General features: G+C 38.8%; 1 protein-coding gene across 3 annotated transcripts in view; it reads left to right on the top strand.

Annotated features, from left to right (window-relative positions):
* The window catches only part of AOPEP (aminopeptidase O (putative)), a 342,915-nt gene that overhangs the window by 278,013 nt on the left and 43,227 nt on the right, over window positions 1-21,675 (top strand). The gene's annotated exons all lie outside the window — the stretch shown is intronic.

The following is a 21,675-nucleotide window of genomic DNA, read 5'->3' as shown; positions in this document are numbered from 1 at the left end:
ACTCAAGCAATTTTGTATGTGGGACGCCGGGTCCCGAGCTTTTTTTTTTTCTTGGTTTGTGTGTTTTCTCTCTCTCTCTCTCCCTGCCTGCCAGCCAAAAATTTTGCCATTAACGTGCACTCTGCGTCTCGGTGGGCAGGGGCCAAAACAGGCACGTCACAGCGGGGAGGAGCCAAAAACTGGGGCGGGGTCGAATGCTCCGTGATGCTCGTTCGAGTAACGAGCACCATCGAGTACGCTAATACTCGAACGAGCATCAAGCACGGCAGAGTACGTTCGCTCAACTCAAGTAGTCATGCATTTTTACCTGAATGCAGAAAATGGAGCGGTACAGAACAGCCATTCAAATTAATATGTAACCATGTAATAAATGTCCCAACTGGGTTGACCAAACAGGAGCTGCTCTTCCAGTAATTCTCCAATCCAACCAATAGAAGTGGAGAAACCCCTAAACAGGAGGATTCTCTATAGGATGTCTATATGCCTTATGAGGGCATATATAAAGAAGTGGTCTAGAGTGGACAAATTGTTTAAAGATACCTTTACAGGGAACAACTGCAAGGTGCCAAACGCTATTGCTGCTGTGCTTTCACACATGAGATATAGTCAGTCAGTGAATGGAGGCGGAGCATACTGGAGATCTCTTTTGGCCGACCCGCCTCCATTCACAGTGAACAGGCAGTCGTTCATAGACTAACAATCCTGTTTACACTGAGTGAGAAGTCTCTCGCTAGTCGCTTAATTTCACTGAACCGAAACAAAGTGACTACTGACCAGTTTGTCGCTCAGTGCCCATGTGTACACGGCATGACTGTCGCTGAAAATCACTGTCTTCAGCAATTACTCGGGCAGCAATCGCCCCATGTAAAGGTATAATAGTGCACTAACAATGCAGCTACAAGTAACTGATGAATTCAGCTCTGTTACATCTGTATATAATTGTATTCCATAAACAGGGATTATACTAAATCCTAATATTTTAGTGGTTAGAGTATAAAGCATATTATAGCATATCTAAATAAGGATTATTTTCCAGCATAAAGCATGGTTCACCTCAACAGCAGAAGCTCTCAGAAGTGGGAATTAATCATGAGGCTCACACTTCGAGGTCAGGACTTTGTGCTCATTTCTGACCACGTTGTCATTAAGCATCCTAATGGTTCATGTGGGTTATAGCGTTCTATTTGAACCCTTTTTGTCATGGTCTATCCATTGTCTTGTCTAAGATGAAATAATATTGAATAAACGTCAACGATACGGGCAACCATTTTTGTAATGCTGATGGATTATGGTATAAGTGCAGTCGGTATAGAAGTGAGGTATTTCTGACTTGTCTGATTCAGTCACATGCGCTGGACAATCTTTATTCACTGGATCATGCATAATAAATTATAAACCTTATAATAAAGAAATAATGGAATCCTGCGTATGCTATGTAACCTGCAGTATGTACTATAAAAGAGCATGTTCGCTGCTGGTGCAAAAACAGGATCATGTAACTTAATGGGAATGACTGAACGATTTGCCAGCGATCAAGTGAACAGGCTGTCTGTTATGTGTGCTGCTGGGATCTGTAGTTTTAAGCTTCCTAGCAGCACAGCCCTCACAGGGTTAATTGATTGAGCTGGCGGGGTGTGGTACTTCCTGCTAGCCAAATTCCTAGGTCTGTGTTTATATATGAGCACAGACCCAGGAAATTGGCTGTGCTGCCAGGAAGCTTAAAACTACAGCTCCCAGCAGCACACGTAACACTGTCATTGTTTGCACGTGCGTACGATAAATCGCTCCGTGTGAAAGGAGCCACAGACATGTATCATTTGGCCCATATTTGTACACAGAACACAGAGTGAATACTGACAATGTTTTTTTCTATTGAAGCTCTATTGTAATGCAGCATAAATCATGTTGTGGGATTCCTGGCATGTGGGATCTTGTATGCTTTCAGTCTGGCTTGAGTAATCCCAGAAGGGACAGGTACAAATCATACTAATGAGCTTCACCGTAAATATAAATTATACTTCTGTCTCCCACTCTGCTCAGAGAAATTCTGAACTACATCTGTTCAGCTTGATATGTATTTTGGTTATGGCTACATCAGAACATCATCCCCGTTGACCATTAGTATAAAATATAATATAAATATTATATGTATATTAATAAATTTGTGCTTTTTTGTGGACATTTTGTCAAATTTTGAAAATCAGTTTAAAAATACAAAAAACACACCCTCCAAAGTCACACGTGTATACATGCAATAACATATTCCATAGTAGCCATTGCTGTACAGTCTGTACGGTTTACAATGATAGGAGTGACCATGGGTGGGATTGCTGTACTGTGATTGACAGCGCTGCTCTATGTATTGCTGGATGAACACAGGTGTATAAGCATTAGAAATAATAATTGGCCGATAAGGTGGGGTCCACCCGGGGCGAAAATTTTACTCAAAAAGTTCCAATAACGTTCTTTAATGGTTCCTTATGGCAACCAATGCTATACTAAAGAACGTCATTGGAACTTTTTGAGTTTAACTTTTTAATGTAGTATTGTCATTTCTAAGTTAGTGTTCCGATCAGCGATGCTTCACTTTGTAATTGTAGCTCAGGTCATTGAGGACTTATTAAATGTGTAACAATATTATCTTAAAAGTTGCCCAAAATGCTTTCTTTATCACAACTTTCTTTTACTATCCATCAGTTCATCCAATCCATTTATGGTTACAGAGAATGAATGGAAATGGCTGTTCACTTTGTTAGCTTTAGTTTTTTCCTGCTCCATCTCTAAGTGATGTTTACTACAACGTAGAAATGAAAATATAACACATATGTTTCTAATAAACTCTTTCTATATAGCCAGATGTTACTCATGAGAGTATCAATCCAGAGTGCTCTTAACAAGGCTAAGCAAAGGTTTGCAGCCACTAAAAGATTTAGTAGTCCAACGTACATATTTATTGGTGCTTTATTCAAAAAATACAATACAATAAGGAAGCTGAAATTCACCTTTATTTGGAGGGAAGAGAAGCCAAAGGAGTGGCTGCAGCATAAGTCATGATAAAACTTTCTAACTTATCAGAACAGAATTTTGCAAGAGTGATTAAGGACTTGGCATTCGCTATCAACGCTGTATGTGCAAGTCTGTGCTGTGAGATAGAGGTCACTGAGGAAGGCAGCTTTATATGGCTATGTCTGGCTGTGTCCTTGCCGATGCACATTTTGGAGTTCATGTTACCGGTACTGAATAAATTATTCAACAAGTTGTGAAAAGCTGATTTCCTTTTTTGTAAAAAAAATGAAAAACATGCACACATATAGATATACCGTATACAACATAAGTTGAGGCTCTTTTTTAAGTTTCTTACTCATGCAAATGTTCTGTACTATTAACATCTCTTTCAATTCGTACGTATGAAGATTCTGGAATTCTTATTTTTATGTCATCAACTATTTGAGTTCAACTACTGTATTGCACTTTGTGAACTGTAGTTTTAGAGAATCTTCCTCTGATTCATAAATCTTGGTAAGAAAGCTAAACGAATCAGGATTTTGAGGCTTTATAATGTATTCATTAATAATTCCTTTCATTTTAAATTAAAATTACTTGATTTTTTTGTGTTTCTTGTACTTTTTCATCTAGAGCTTATGGAAAGCCTTATTGCCAATCAGTGTGGTACTAATCTATATAATGATGTCTAAAGAATTGTGTTGGTCTGTAATGTACCCCGTAGAGCTTTGATTTTGTATAGAGGCACAAGAAGGTTTTCTCTTACTTAATTCACATGAATCTATAAGAAAACAGAATGTGATCATATGATGGAGGTTTTGCTTGTAAGGAAGAGTACAGTAGTACCTCGTGGAGCACACAGAGTGCTTACAAGTCCATAAAACGGACCTGTGCCACCATAAATACAGCATTGCTATGTATATAGGCCCTTTCTGTTTCAAGCATTGATGCAAAAATGCTCATTGTTGTATAAGACGGCAAGAAATACAGAATTGTCTTGTTTTTCTCATCAGATTTATTGGCTATTCATCTTCTTTAGCATTATAGAATTACACCGGAAAATCCCAATAAATCGGTGGATACATACAGTTTTATATACAGTTGTCACTAAATATCATGTGAGCGTCGGTAATTCTTATCCGTTATCCATTCCATGTTAATGTTGGTGCCTGAAGCGGTAGGAGCCTAGAAACTTGTGCAGCCAGGCCCTTCGCGTGTTCTGCTACTGACTGAGCTACTCCCTTCCTATTTTCCCCCTTGGGGTGCAAAGTCCTGTAAAAGGCAACGTCTGCTGATTGAGAAGAACTGGCAAGAAAGAGAATGAGGTGAAATGGGAACGTACAGGCTCGGGATTCTGCTGGGAGGGTGTGTTTTTAAATGTTTCAGGGAGAAAATGAGTCACATAGTATGTCTGAGTCACAAAATTCAAATCTTTTTTTAGCAGCCTTTCATTTCTGAGAAGAAAGACTAAATTGCAAAATAAATTTGCCAAATATACAACGTTTTTATGTCTGTGACAAAGAAGTATGCCCTGTGCGCATCAAAGATCATAAAGAACTGAGTGAATGTAAGAAAGAAAAAGGGGCACATGTTAAAATACAAAATGTAGTATCCATTTTGGGTCAAGATGAGATCCTTAAGAGCGCCAATTCTGTCTATAGATTTTCCTCGGATCTTGGTTTGTTTCTTCTAAATATCTGCACCTTTAAGATTTGGAAACTGTCCTGAGGCCGGGCTCAAGCGGCCATAATTCAGTGCGCGAGAGACACAAAGCAAGTACGCAATGGCATGCATACTTCCATGCCACCAATCGCCATGCACTTGGCGTGTATGCGCGTGTAATAGGCATCAAGATAGAACAGGCTGCGATTGTTCTTGCATGAGTATTTCGCGCAATTTGTTTGAGCAGCAGCTTGGGAGCCTATGGGAGATTGGTACAACATATTACAGATGCAAAACCTACTCATGTGAGCCCGGCCACATATCCTGACAGGCTCTCAATGCCTGATTGCTAAGAATTGGAAAGCATTTTCTCCCCCGTTACTTTGTGGATATTTTTTACTTTTTATTTTCTTAAAATCTGGGAAATAAAAACACAGCTGTAGAAATGACGAACAAATAGATGGGTTATTAATAGAGATGAGCGAATGTACTCGGTAAGGCCGATTTCGCAATCGAGCACCGCGATTTTCGAGTACTTCACTACTCTGGTGAAAAGATTCGGGGGTCGCCGGGGGGTGGGGCGTGGCGTGGTGGAGCGGGGGGTAGCAGCGCGAAACAGGTGGGAGCTCTCTCTCTCCCTCTCCCCCCACTCCCCTTTGCAACCCCCCACTCACCCACGGCGCCCCCCGAATCTTTTCACCCGGGGGGCGAAAATTTAAAAAAATCGAAGCATGTCCTATTTTTGTTCGATTTTTGGACAATGATAGCCCATGTGAATGTGCTGCATTCAGCACATCGGACAGCACTCGGATGGAATGTCCGAGTGACCGAGTCCATTCCGATACGAGTTGCACAAAGATCTCAGGTGTAACTTTTTAATCACCTGTGTGCAAGTAGCCAAAGCTTTATAAATTTGTAATTTACCTTTTTATTAGACAAGCCTGTTGCTTGTACTCCGTTCAGTCTCAATGCTTATTGGCTAGAAGTTCTGTAGTTCTAATAATAGCAGTGACATGCCGATACAGCGCAAAGAGCATCCTATTCCTACTGGGACTGCCTATCATAGATCAGGTGATCCAATAGTGGGAGGGTATAAGAATTATGTAAATAGAATGAGGATGGGAGGGAGAAGCTGTGCTGAACAGGATTCTGGGACTTATAGTTTACAGGAGTGCAACGCTTCTGGACCACGATGTAGCCAGAGGTTCACCTGGTGTGCAGACAGAGATGGAAGGAAGCAAGTACAATAAAAAAAAACGTGAATATTACCAGTCAAACATGCCTTGGATATTAAAGAAGACATTGCACAATTGATTTAGAGTTTCTTAATTTTTATGGGGGGAGGGGTCAGCATCAGAAAATCCCTTTTTAACAGTGATTGTTTGCATTACAGTTAGCCAACTAGAAAATAATGCAGCAGAGGGGAAAATTGTTTATTTCTAAAGCTTACTTTTTTACTGTATAAAATATATAAATAATGTAAATAACCTCTTTGAATTTTTCCTTCCACTTGCAAGACACGTTTTCTGCACTCTAATAACAATAACGTACCCCGCCACGTACTGCTATACATTTTCTATTGAAATCATCCAGATCACATGATATCCTTCTCGCCAAGTGTCAGTGATCAAGTCATCTATGGCAATGCTGTTATTTTTCTTCCTTGGTGATTACGCTGTCTATGTACTGTATGCAATAGGCATAGGAACTATAGTCACCAGTATTTATTCTGGGCAGTACTGGAGACCATGAAATAGCCAGGAGATAGCAAGATAGTACTTGAAAATTCTATAAGATGAAAGGACAGGGTGATGAATGGGATGGGAACAGAAGGTCAGATGGTAAAAATGGGGCATTGGGCTAATTTTTAAGTCAGGCATTCAACTTACATAGTAACATAGTGTGTAAGGCTGATAAAATACATATGTCCATCTAGTTAAGCCTATTACGCCCCAGTGTTGATCCAGAAGAAGACAAAAAAAAAACATGAGGTAGAAGCCTATTTTCCTCATTTTATGGGATAAAAAATCCTTCCTGACTCCAATCTGACAAGCAGAATAATCCCTGGATCAACACCCCTATGAAGTAATCAATAACTATAGCATGTAATATTATTACACTAAGGAAAGGCCTCCAGGCCCATCACCACATCCTCGGGCAAAGAGTTCCATAGTCTCACTACTCCTACAGTAAAGACACCCTTCTATGTTGGTGAAAACATAGTGTGCTAAGCCAAAAGAAGACCTTGGTTGCACTGGATGGGCATATAACCCCACCTCCCCTCAATGTTGATCCAGAGGAAGACAAAAAAAACCTCAATAAGGTAGAAACCAATTTTCCTAATTTAAAGGGAAAAAAATCCTTCCTGACTGCAAGTTTGGCAATAAGAATAATCCCTGGATCAATAACCCTTCTGAAATAATCAGTGACTATAACATGTAATTTTATTACACTCAAGAAAGCTGTCCAGGCCCCTCTTAAACCATTTTTCTTTTTTAATTCAGCATCACCACATCTTCAGGTAGAGAGTTCCATAGTCTCACTTTTTTTACAATAAAGAACCTCCTTCTATGTTGGTGTAGAAACCTTCTGTTCTCTAGACGTAGAGGGCGCCCCCTCATTACAGTCACAGTCCTGGATATAAATAGATTGTTGGAGAGATCTCTGTGTTGACTCTGATGTATTTATACATATTGGTCGCCGCTCAGACGTCTTTTTTTTCTAAACTAAATTTTGATCACCTCTCTAGGTATTGTAGTCCACCCATTCCATCTATTACTTTAGTTGCCCTCCTTTGTACCCACTCAAAGTCTGATATGTTCTTCTTGAGTACCGATGCCCAAAGCTATACACAATATTCCATGTGTGGTCTGACCAGTGACTTGTAAAGAGGAAGAACAATGTTCTCATCATGTCTCCCTAGACCTCTTTTGATGCACCCCATGATCCTATTTGCCTTGGCAGCAGCTGCCTGACACTCGTTGCTGAAGTTAAGTTTATAGTTAACTGAAAACCCCATGTCCGTTTTGCCCAGTGGATTGCCATTAAATGTTTGATGGTGACATGTATATTTCCTTTCCATGTACATAACCTCATATTTATTAGTGTTAAGCCTCATTTGTCATTTTTCTGCCCAAACCCCCAACTGATCCAGATCCATTTACAACAACATTCTGCTCTCTTTTGCAGTATTTTGCATAGTTTTGTATTGTCTGCAAATTTTGATAATCCCTCCACAATGTCATTAATTAATACATTAAAAGAATAGGGCCCAGTACTGACGACTGTGGTACCCCACTAGTAATGGTGACCCAATTAGAGTGTGTACCATTAGTAATCGCCCTCTGTTTTCTGTCACTAAGCCAGTTACTTACCCACTTACTCACATTCTCACCCAAACCAAGCATTCTCAGTTTATATACTAACCTTTTATGTGGCACACTATCAAACGCTTTGGAGAAATCCAGATACACAAGATCGAATGACTCTCCATGGTCCATTCTAGAACTTACCTCCTCTTAGATATGAATCAGATTGTTTTGACAGGAGCAACCCCCCTCTCATAAACCCATGCTGCTATAGTTATACAGCTATTTTCATTGAGGTGCTCTAGCATAGCATCTCTTAGAAATCCTAAAGTACTTTACCCACAATAGAACATTTAACAGCCGATAGTTTCTAGGTTTGTTTTTTGCCTCCTTTTTAAATAGCGTCACCACATTTGCCATGTGCCAATCCCGTGGAACGGGTCCCGTCACTATAGAGTCCTTAAATATAAGAAACAATGATCTGTCTGTCACATTACTTAATTCCCTTAGAACCCAGGGGTGTATACCATTCTGACCTCGCAATTCTTCTATTTTAATATTTTTAAGGCAAGTCTGCAATTCTGTCTGGGTTACACTGGTGACATTTGATGGAGAGTTTACTTTATCACTCAGCATTTTATCTGTCATTTGATTTTCTTGAATGAATACACTGGTGAAAAAACTGTTTAACAGATTTGCTGTCTCCTCATCACCCTCTACTATTTTTCCCTCATTACTTTTTTTAAAGGGCCAACACTTTCAGTTTTAATCTAGTTGCTCTTTATATAGTTGACCAACAGTTTGCGGATAGTTTTATTATCTTTAGCAATGGATCTCTCTATGTTCACCTTTGCTGCTTTTATTTGCTTTTTACATCATTTTTTCCTTATAGCTTCTTAATGCTTCTTCACTGCCTTCTTGTTTTAGCAATTTAAATGCTTTTTGTTGTCTATTGCTCCCTTTATACCTTTACATCTGCATTGAGCCACATTGTTTTTCTCTTACTCCTAACCCTTTTATTTCTGTAACGTATGAACTGCTCACACTGAGTATTTTTGATGCTTTAAAAATGTTTCCATTATTGCATGTACTCTTATTTCTGAGGACATTTATCTTAGTCAATAGGCATCTCTAAGCTGATTGAACTTTACCTTCCTAAAAGTTTAGCTTTTTTGCTGCTCCCCGATAATACCCTCTATTGAAAGACAAGTTGAAATGTATTATATTATGGTCACTATTTTCCAGGTGCCCCCAACCTGCAATTCTTTTGTTCTGTCAGGTCTATTGGTTAATATTAAAGGACCGTTCCTCTAATTGGGTCCTCCAAAGGTAATTATCTTAAGGTCATTGCCCTCAGCTTACATCCTAGTTTCTGAAATCGTGTTAAGGACCCTCCTCCTACCTGTATCTGTCAACCAGATCCGCAATGTGTCAAACTCGAGCACGAGAAAGACAACACACCATTTACTGATCTCGGTCTTTGTGGTAGATTGCCCTACCACAGATTGTCTGTCCCCTTAAAAATTGAGTCTACTAGGACCTTTCTAGCCTGCCATGTGCTTCTATTTCCTTACTGGAGCAGACATCCCCCTGGCAGTCAGAGAGCATGCCATGCTGCAGAGGTGCTAATTCTGTAATGGCATCCTGCTCATCTACCAACCTTGCAATTTTATTGGGGTGTGCCAATTCAGGACTAGCCTCCCTGACACACTTCCCTCTACCCCTACTTCTGTCACCCAGCTCACTCTCTCCCTAATCATGCTATATTCCAATAATACCATCCACCCCCACATCTGCCCTAGTGAGTGTCTGCTCACTGTGCATCAAACCCCTTTCCAAGTTGCCAATGGATCTCAATGTTGCAATCTGCAGTGCACTCACCTTTCATACAGCAGTATGCACACTCAAGCAGCTGTTCAAGGACTGTATAAATGCACAAGATTTACACTGGACAGCATTGTCAACAATAGCGCACATCCTAAATGCGATTTGTACAGATAAAAGCTAATTAATCACATAATTTATACAAGTAAAAATTAACAGTAAAAAGATACATAACTCCCTTCTAAAGTCCCCCGACTTTATGTCAAATATGCTTAAAACAACCACACTTGAAATCAAGCACACATCACCACGCTCCAACACTCGCTCTGTTGTTTGGTTTAAATAGGTATCAACAGCGGTAACTCCTGCAATGAATCCTCTGTTTGGAAACGTAAGGCCATATGTGAAAAGTAACTATGAATATTCTTAAACATCAGTGATTGCAAAAATATACAGGTGGCCATGTGTTTGTGTACAGGCATCCTATATAACAGTGACAGTCATTGTGCAGTAGCATCCCTATTCATAGACTGCGATAAATAGTATTCTTAGAGAAGCAAAGAAAAAACAAAAACTAGCAATAGTAGGAAACCCATTGGCCAACGACTATTTATTAATGTTAGTATTCGTGCGGAATCAATGACAACATCAATAAAGTCAGAAATGAAAGAAAAGAGCTAATTTTTCACTCCACCGAGCATGCTTTATTACGAGATTCTAACCTTTCTTATTGCTTCTTAATGGGCCCTTCTCTGGAAACACTCCAGGTTATGTTTATCAGTTCATTTCAAACTAAAAGTAAATCACATTTTTTATTTGCGTTGTCAGTGCTTTTTCAAAATAAAAAAAAATATTCACGTTTTTAATAAATCAGCATGAAATGAAAAATATCTAAAAACAGTACAACTTTTTTTCTCCAAACCTATTGAATATTTGCAACGAATGTTGATGTTGTGCAGCTGAGGTTTCTGTATTCTGGTTATGATTACTTTGAAAACAGGAAAAAGCAACTTTTTTTTTCCCCTTGCCTTTTTGATAAGGCACTTGGTGCCATGTAATTATAAACTGGAGTTTCGTGTCACGGTCTTAGCTTATATAGTCCCTAATAAATTGCAGGCTTATACTTGGCAAGGGATCTAAAGGATGCAACATGTTTTTCCCCTGTGGGTAGAAGGGGATAGCCTTCAAAATCAAAATATACTAAGGCTTTAGCCAGCGTTGATGTGGTACGGTATTAATCCTTTGTTGCGGAAATTCTTCTGAGGTTACAGAAGTCCAGATATAGCAATACTTTATATCCAAGTTTCGTATTATTTTCTACTAGTAGGACTTCTGCGCTGCGAACGGCTGCTTCAGCTTTCGGGAGCATTAGGGTTAACACAAGAATGAAATCTTTTCATTAATGTAATTACATGGTGAGAGTTGATGGCTCAGAGAACAAAGTCTTTAGACAGTGTTATAATAATGGGAACTATAGGGTGGAAAATTTAAACCTAGGAAGGGTTTTTTTTTTTCTTTTTTGTTAAGGTGGGGCATGTTCAAAGCTATAATGCGATTGGTTTGTTGTAAAGGGAGTGGAACCTGGTCTGACAGCAGAGCACAATATTGTGCCGACATAAAAGGTATTACCAGGTGAGAGCAATCCAGGTGAGAACAAACACATAGGCAGAAATTCCAGTCTCGTCCACATCTAAGCCGTATTGTCAGTCAATCATCTTTCTATAGGACAAGGTAACCTTAAGCATATTACATATTGCATGTGAGCTACACATTTACTCTATGTTAATTGTTAATCTCATCTAACCTCATAGGGGATGATAACATTATCATGTTTCTAACTATGGTTTTCAAGTTGAAGGTTAGCGAGGCTTGTTGTGCATGTGACATAAGCTCCTACTAGTTGTGTAGGCTTGTAGTGAAATACATGAACGACATTAATGACACAAAATCTTATGAGCTTATACTTCATGAGCGAATTACATATTTATGGCTCAGAATATGTTACTACTAATTACAATCAGTCATTCTTGCTGGCGAATTAATTAGGATTTGGTATTTTTGTATTCCTTTCTTCTTTTGCGAATCTTCTATATGTTCCACCTTGGTTTACTGTAAACACACAGTAATAGCCAACGCCCTACACTATCCTATTATCCTTACTCAACTCTTTGTATGTTGATATTCGTTTATAAGGTTAAAGGCTTCATACTAGTATACGAATCTCAGTAATGTATTATAGAGAGATCCGACAGATCCAGCAACCTCACTAGTAAATAATTCACATGACATGCAAAGGACAGCTTGTAAAACACATAGGAGGTGCTGGGCAAAATGTAATGGGTGTGATGAGCAAATAGAGAAATGGCAATAAAAGAAATCATTGTCGTAAATACAAGTTTAGTGTGGTGTAGTAGTAACATCAAATGTATGACTGCAACGATTCCTTAGTCTGCCACAACTTTCTAATCTGCATGCTGTGCTCGTTGCAAGAAAAAAGAGTGGAAATAGAAAACGTACAATTCTCAAAAATGCATTGTCCTTTGTTTTGAAATATCGATCTTGTTTTATATTAAAAAGAGCAACTGAAGACCAGACCTCTGGCCTTCACTATGCAAAAGTGTTATGCTGATTTGTTTGGATTTATAACATGGCTTTCATACATTTTCTGAATCCATGGGCCAGGTTAGTTTTTGGTTTAAAAAAATAAATAAATAAATAAAAAAAAAATATATATATATATATATATATGTATATTATTTATTTATTTTCATTAGAGTAGGTATACAGTAATTGTAGCTCTCTGAATCTCTTTACCTTACAACCAGCATCAGTGAAACAGTCTATACTACTTTTGCTGTAACATATTACATACAAGGATTACATTGCAAACCACGGTCAAGTGTTTCCAATATTTAGTGAATTAGAAAAAAACGAAAAAACATTTGCTATGTGCATGAGACAAAGATGAAATGATAAGATAGTGTCAGTTGATTCTCCTGAAGAATGACGCCGGCAGCAGAGCTTAAAGTAATCCTTGTGCACTACCAGTTGCTCATGGTGAGTGAACACGCTACATGTACATACTGCACAGCGTGAACACTTCTGTGCTCAATAATCTTCATTTGATGATTTGGAGATGTGTAGTTGATTTCAATTAGTACAATAATTAGTGGGCATGACATAGTCTATAATGGAGATAGATCATAAAATAATAGTGTCTGGCCTTCTGCACCTCCCTCATAGATTGTACTGTGTGGTTTTAGCTTCTTCACTTGCGGCAACAGCCCCTATTATCTGCTCTGTGATTGGATGTTCTTTCTAGACCACACACATATCGTAGCGCAAAGAATGCTGTATTGTCAAACGATAGGATTAACGAATATTGTAATGTTTAGTTTTGTTCACATGATGATTGCAGTGTTTCTCATAGAATTATGTTCTGTTATCCTTTACAAGGAAGAGGCCCTTATTTTTGCTGGAAATGCTTCTGGGGAGCGTACATACAGAGACCACTGCTGCTTTTTAGGAGGGTTTTAGTACCTCTATGTTAACATCCGGAACAAAAAATATTTTACATGAATTTTTGCATTTTTTTAAGGCTAGCTAAACTTTTTAAAAACTTCTGACCTGTTATGGTGAATGGGCAGATCCCACAGGTCAAAGCTTCTGACATGGCAGAAGTTTAAAAAAAGTTAAGTTACCCTTTAAGCCTTCCTTCCAGACTGTTACATATATTTTGTAATGAGTGAATATATATAAATTGATATACAACATTCACAACACAGCAAGATTAGCAAGACAGCAATCTAATAGAAGTGCTCACAGAATTAAAGACAGATTCTTTTTGCATGTTTCGTGTGGAGGTTTGATATCCAGTTTCCTCCATTTTCTTCCCACATTGCAAGAACATGATGGCAAGTTCCGATAATACTGAGTGTTTGTGGTAAAGAAATTGCAAGCTCCATTATGGACAGGGAATGAACTGAATGAATAAATTATACAGTGCAACCTTTTACATCTGTGCCAAATAAAGCATGTAGAATATACCAAAAGACATAAGAAGCATCTAACAGCCATGTACACCGAAAAAAACCATAGTACATTTAGATCAAAGAGTAACCAATGTCATACTATTAATAAAAATGACATTGGGCTAATTTACAGCATGTACAAATGTGCCGTGATGAATAGCAGACAGTTAATAATAAACTTTGACAACTTTTCCTGGTTCAACAAAATAACTAATGAAAGAAAATGTCTGATTGCTTGCATTACAATGGTGGGCAAGGACAATAAAGCAAATAATCAACTTTTTGAAAGCTTGACACAAGAGGGTGTTTCTCTAAAGCCAAGGCCTGGAAATCTGCCTCCCTAGATTGTTGCTTCCCTTCATTGTCAGAACAGAAATGTCTTACGGTGGCCCTAAACGGGACAACCGTTGTCTGAATAATCGCTCAAAAGGGTGAATACACATGATGGTGGTTCTGTGTAAACATGGACACCCATATGGTGAAAAGCAACGATTCACTCATTAGTCACTCCTACTTTCATTTCAGTTCATCAAACAGATAATTGCTGGTTGATCAAAGGTCACCTGGTGTAAAGTTACAGGCGTTGGGACTGGAACCACTTGTGAAAGAATTTGCATGGAGATCCCCCTCCTATGACCGATACGTCAGCAAACAACTAATAAACAATAAGCAAACGAACAAAGTAATGTATGAATTGGAGGTTATAACAGATATTCAAATTGTTCAGTTTTTTGCCTGATAGTTTAAGAGTCATTTGCAATGTTACCTGCTGTCTCTGTTAGAGAAGACCATCTATGGTTGACTGTTTTATCAATAGCTAAGTGTTAGGCCCCCTTCATACGTGTGCTAGTATTTCCATTGTTTGGTTCCGTCCTTAGACCTAAAAAACAAAAAATACTAGAACCACTGGATCTGGCACATGCCAGACCCAACCTGAGCCAGACAGACCCTATTAACTACAATGGCATGTTGGCCAAAAATTTCTTGGATAAAATAGCACTGCTGTGCTCTTTCATCCAGGATGTCATACTGGATCGGCACTGGAGGCTCCATTCGGCACCTCAAGCACAAATGTGAACATAGCTTAATGGTCCTTTTACACTCAACCATTACCGTTCATAAAACCGGTCAAATGAGCGAGAACGGACGATAACCCTTCAGTGTAACACAGCCAATGATCGAATAAGGGACGATAAATCATTCACTTTTCGTTCATCCTTCATTTCATGCAGGCATAAAAACCATTGTTGCTCGCTCACTAACCACTTGGTTTAAATACGGATCGTTCTGTCGTTCTTACATATACAGTGAATGTGAATGACTGAACGATTTCTCGTTTGAATGAGGCAACGATGCATCTGCCCGTATAAACAGGCTGTCCGAGCAAACTCTGATATCGTTCAAACGATAAATGGGCAGGTCTAAATGGACCCTTATCCTCTACAACTATTTAACCAAAGATTCACACATTTTATAGTTTTGTTATATGTTTAGCTTTAGATCTCAAACTTCTGAGGTTAGAAGTCATATACCAAATAGACAATGGCATATGATGGCGCAGACATGGCATGCGGGTTTTGGCTATATTTTCGACAAAAAAAAAATGTATTTACTATGTACTTCTAATGTATAGATACTATTATGCACAGTTTTTATTTGTACCTCATTGGTTAACTGATTTTGTTTAAATTAGAGCGAGATGAAGCCTTGTCTCTCCTTCTGTTTTCCTTAAATGTGCGATACAGGTCCACATAACCTCTGGGCCTGATGCAGCTTTCAGGGCCTCCCCTGGACTGAGCTCGCTGCAGAACAAAGCCTTTTGTGATTTGACTGGCATGTGTAAAGAATATTGATACCAGGTGTCAACAACTGCTACCAATCTACATGTGTAAATTATTAATACTCACTACAAGCAGAATAAAGACAACTTTAGGTGTTGACTGAGTAGAATTTTTAGAACATCTGTAGTAACATAAGAGTCACCATTAAACCGCCCATGTTTGGGGTCAACTGGATTTAATGCTTGACGTAAACAAATGGAAAGTATTTTCTGGGTTAGTTTTACCATGATATGACCTTAACATATGATCAGCCTGGATATGTGGCCTTGGTGTTTGGACCCCACGGTACCTCTGGACAAACACATCGCTTCCCATTGTGGGTAAAATATACTGTGTAATTTATTCGTATGTTTTAAATACTAGTATTAATGCATTCCAGAATCTTTAATAATATTTGCTCCGCTTAACACTCGAGAAAGTGTTAAAAAAAATCTTTAAAGGACTAGAATAATATTTATGACGTTAAATGATAGAAAATTAAGAAAAAAATTATAGAAAAAAATGTAGACAAGAATAATTGTAGTTGATGCCCTTTGGCCTTCATGAATGCCCCCCGAATCCATGTGCAGACAGGCTAAGGCAGGTTTAGATTGTCTATGTAGATTCCTTATTCGTGATCTATTTGTAAATCACGATGACAATATAAGATTGAAATTATTGAGTATTTGAAGAAAGGCTTATCCTTGAAGTCATCAAACCATAAAATGAAATTTGGTGTCTGCCTAAGGGATACAGTATACTTAACATTCCAACCCAGACACTACCCAGAAACTAGAGCTTTAACTCTTCTTCATCTAGACGTCCCTTGTCCTGGAATGCACCCCACACTATCACTGTCTGTGAGCTTAAAACGAAGGAAACACTTGTGAAACTTGGAGTTTCCAGAAAACAAAAAGATTTTCTTAAATCTCTTAGATCTTCAGAAATGTTTTTGTCTTTAGTATGGACCAGTAGTCAGTGACATGTCCAGCATTTTGCCCCTTACCTGCAATTATAACCAGATTACAAGAATCTCCATTGTCATAATGTGAGCAGTGCTAGAACGTATTAGAACTTTAAAAGTATTCAAAATGGATTAAAATTAGAGATGAGCGAGTATATTCGCTAGGGCACATTACTCGAGCGAGTAGTGCCTTAGCCGAGTATCTCCCCACTCGTCTCTAAATATTCGGGCACCGGCGCTGGTGACAGGTGAGTTGCGGCAGGGAGCGGGGGGGAGAGAGGGAGAGAGAGATCTCCCTCGGTTCCTCCCCGCTCTCCCCCGCCGCTCCCTGGCCGCCGCCAGCCCCCGAATCTTTAGAGACGAGCGGGGAGATACTCGGCTAAGGCACTACTCGCTCAAATAATGTGCCTTAGCGAGTATACTCGCTCATCTCTAATTAAAAGCCTTCTCAGTATAGTGACAACAGTGTAGTGGTACATACACAAGCAGGTGCTAGGGGATGAGGGTCTATGTATATATCTGCTAGGTAAATGTGAAGTATTCAAGCTACTATTTACAGTATGTAGATGCAGTTAGAATATTTAAAAAGGGCACAATTACCGTAGAAACCCTTAAAGGAGATACAACTTTTCACAAAGTACTGAATTAGCTTTAATAAGTGTTTGTAGCAAATGTTCTACTACAAGTGTATCTAAATGCTTTATAGGCAAAATGCATTTTTTTGAGCCATGTGACTGTTCCCCTTTTATTTTGTTCTTGGTAGGTACGCATAATGTGAAATAAATACAATATATATTACTGCATTATCACTCACTGCTTGTTTCAGTACAGTGTCAGTGCTGCCTAAACTAAACGTTGCAACCTGCTTATTAGAGATGAGCGAGCGTGCTCGTTTAGGGTAATTACTCGATCGAGCATCGCTTTTTTTTTATTAACTGCCTAATCGGGTGAAAAGATTTGGGGGGTGCCAGGGGGAGCGGGGGAGGGAGAGAGCTTCCCCCTGTTTCCACCTGCTACACCCTGCTGCCTCCCGCCCCCCGGAAGATCGTCCAAATTCTTCAACTGTAAACTGCAAATATTCAGGACATTGAGCTTAGGAACACGTGGTGCATGCTGCTTGGTACCGTGCAATACTGCCATACGATATGATGAGAATAAGCGAAGCAAGGTGTTGTCCTATTGGTTTACAGAAAATGTTTTACTGCTTTATGAACAAGGTATTTTGGGACATCTAGCGGATTTCTTACATTCCTGGCATTTGTTTACCTGTGTTTTTTAACAAATAGTCCTTACTTATTTGGATTTTTTAGGGTTAAAGAGAATGAAAATAGAAAAATGCACATATAAATGTATAAGTGGGGCTCACATAGCTTAACTGTCGCCCAAGGCTTATTTTGGGCTTTGGGGCTTCTGCTAAGACTAGTACTATTATCTACACACATATGGGATGTGTTTGTTGATCAGATTATGTAGTATTGTTTTTCCATTACTGTCAGCAAATCTTTTTGTGGATATTTCGTATTGCATATATATATAATATGTTTGTATATATCGTATATAGTTGCATATTGTATCTCTTCACACTATTTCTACATATGCATGTTCATACGTGGCAGATTTGTTGCAGAAATATCTCCAACTGTCCCCACGTCTGAATGGGGCTTGCAGAAATCCATGCTGCATGGACTGCAGAGATGACCCCATTGACATGTATAGAACACCTTTCCCTGCAGCAAATCTGCCAGGTGTAAACGTACCTGTACAGGTAAAGCTTCTTGTATTGTGATCTAGTCCTAGTGAGAGGCTATAGGGGTGACGTTAGACTCAGTAGACGCCATAAAAGAGTCCCACTCATTTCCCATGGACTCCGCTGGAAATAAAGGGCGTGAGACTCCCATATTCTATAATTTTTTCCTAATTGCAATGAAAGAGCTCAGTTATGTACTGAATATCAGAAGACGTAAACTGTGTCACCTCTTATGGAATTCTGCGTGATGGTTGTGACCACCTCTTGCAGTTGCATGCTTGTTTCTGCAGCTGATAGATGTCACGACATGGTATGTGTATATCTCTATATATATTGTTGTAGGGCTATGATCTACATAGGATCTATTAGTGATATGCAAGCGGTTAGGATGTGTGTTTGTGACTCTACCGCATGCTAAACCGTTTCATGCTACTTCCATGGTCGTTTTTCTCTCTTCAGAAAATTCAGTATAAACAGTTCTTGCTGTAGTAGCTTGGATAAATATAGCAGAGAACCCTTTTCTGGTAGAAGAAGATCCGTAAGCATTTCTTAACCATTTTTGGGAAGAATTGATCTATCTGAACTATGAGAAAGAGGGAGGCAGTGTCTGTAAATTGAAGTGACATCATATGTATTACTCCCATTGATCCGCTTTTAGACTACAGGCAGGATAAAAGGAAATGGCATCAGGGAGGAAGTATGCCTCATTTAGGCACAGATCCCAGTGTGATAATGGAGTAATAATAGAAAACACGCCACTATCAATCGCTCGCTGCATTAGTCCACAGCACATTTTCTCTCAGAGGAGGATTTCAATACCCTCATTGAAGTGCAGTCTGAACCAAATGGGATATTCAGCATGCCAGCTGTAGAGCGATGTGTATGATCCCCACTCCTGCGTCGGAGCTGGGGATGTTCAAATGCAGAATTATGTCACATTTCATGGCTGTGGAAAGGTCAGTATTTAACCGTCTGTAGTCGAGACCTAGAACCTGCCATTAATTGTCCTGCTGTAATGTATGGATTGACAGATCGTGCCTGGGACTTGTGGGTGGTCTTGCTTTTTTTTCTTCTCTACTGTGAGACAGATGGGCCGTGTCCGGCAACCACAAAGTTATTTCTTCTTTTATAGAGCAGGGAGGTTTCTTCTTTAAATTTCCTATTGTTTTAATTCCCAGGTCGAATTTCCTGTCTGATAAAAATCAACGCACTTACAGGCTAGAATGGAGTACGGATGCTGCAAATGTTAGGGACTTTTTGAAAAGTTTGATTTTGCGTTGGATAGTTGGATATAACTACAGTTATAGCCTCTTGGTTGGTAGTGCAGCAAGTGTGCAACGTGGATTCTTCTGAAGTTAGTTCAGTTATGGACATGGATGTTGTTTGAATCCGATTTCATGCTGAAAAACGTAGGAAAAAATACTGATTCGATGAGCATTGAATAAACACATAGTGTAAAACACCGTTTTTAGAATGTTACAATATTCACATTTCTTGCACAATATAGCCTTTGTTCACGCTTCTTAATCCTGAATCATGCATGTGTGTGTGTATATGTGTGTGTATATATATATATATATGTATAATGAGAAATAAAGTATATAAGTGCCGTGCTTCAACCTAGACCACCTTCTCTGGCAATGCTACTTTAGATTATACCATATCTGCAGATTATTTGTAACTTCTTGGTCAGGTTACTGTGAAACCTGTAAGACTCTAGCACTATAACATTGACATGTATGATGTAAACCCTGTACAGTTTGACTGATTTTGGTGGAATTGTACGAAGACATAACATATTAGTGTTTTTAAAGGAAAACACCATAAATATTCCTTATCATCCCAGTTCTTCTATTTCTATATTTTCAGCATTATGATCACCTGAGTGAATGTTTATCGTTGGCTCTTTGCTATTTATATCCTTCCTATTTTTTTCATTGCTTCTTATCTTCATTTTTAACACGCCGGCGTATATACTGGATTGGCTTTGTTTTATTTACCTAAAAAAAAAAAACATAACTTTTTTTTTCACTTTGCCGCAGTCTTATCTTCTCATTTCCATCAAGTATGTGATGTACTGTATGCCCTGCAAATGCAAAACTTCCATCCATACTTGTTAAGATTTATCCAGATCAGAATAAATAAAGCATTTCTTTCCACTGAATACTTTGTGCCCTTTTTATTTTTTTTTTTATCATCGAAGGCTACATTGTAGTCATAATAATCTAGCCGAATATACTCGTATGTACTGTAATATGTCATTGTTATTCACGTCTTGCAGATTTTAACCCTAGCGGATTATTTCGTGTTTTTATTTTAGAATTTGAAATTCTCAATGTTTTGGCCTTTAAAAAAAAAAAAAATTGTATATATTTTCTCTAAAAAAAAGGAATGTCCATGTATCAATGTGACAAGAATTATTCACGGTGAAGCAATGTTTCTACAATGTGTGATGGTGTTCAGATTGACGGGTAGATATCTGATCCCTGCACGTACGCCGAGTACATCTGTACAACAATGACATTGCTTTCTGATAACTTATACCTCCATTTTATGAGATTAAAAAAAAAAAGTCTTTCTTCCTTGAGGGCAGAAATATCACGATGGGGTTGCAAAACCGAAACGCATTCAATTGAATGCAAATGGTGTATAATTTAAATGTCAGTTGTGGCGGTAAGATAAGATAGAAGAGTCCTGAGGGCAGCCATTGTTGTTTGGAAAGTTTGAGCTTTCCTAAGCTGTCTGGCAACTGGGTAATTTATATTGGGCTCTCGCACCTGGTCTTTAGATACATAGAACATGCAATTGGCAGAGATTTACAAGCGGAGAGCGTGACACGAACCGTGAGACTTGTAGCGGATCAAATAAGACCATCGGAAAGAAACATATGTATTTACGGGCAGCTGAAGATTGTATCGTGTTTTGTCTTTAAATTAACTGTGTCTATGCGTATCTCCAACTTCCTCTCTATTCTGTTTGTGAGGCATTTCCTCGGCGTAGCATTTCAAAGTTTTCCTTGTAGAAACGTGTCTCTGCGTTCTGTTACGATTCTGGCTTTATAGGCACGGAAAGTCTGGCGGCTTGTTTTTTTTCCTCCTTAGTTCGTTCTAGGTGAGACTGAGACGAACACGAGTGGAAAAAATCTGAAAATTATTTAAATGACGACTACTTAGAAAAATATCTGTATTTGATCTATGTGTTTATTACATGGTATAGCCGACTTGTTTACACAGAGCTGTCTCTTCTAGGCTGAGGACTCGCAGACATACTTCACCTACAATTACAACAAGGCCTAGTCACTCCAGTCCTAGGGACA

Source organism: Eleutherodactylus coqui, chromosome 5 (assembly GCF_035609145.1).
Source record: "Eleutherodactylus coqui strain aEleCoq1 chromosome 5, aEleCoq1.hap1, whole genome shotgun sequence".
Lineage (NCBI taxonomy): Eukaryota > Metazoa > Chordata > Amphibia > Anura > Eleutherodactylidae > Eleutherodactylus > Eleutherodactylus coqui.
Note: the sequence above shows the minus strand (reverse complement) of the source record. Positions and strands in the feature narration are given on the sequence as shown.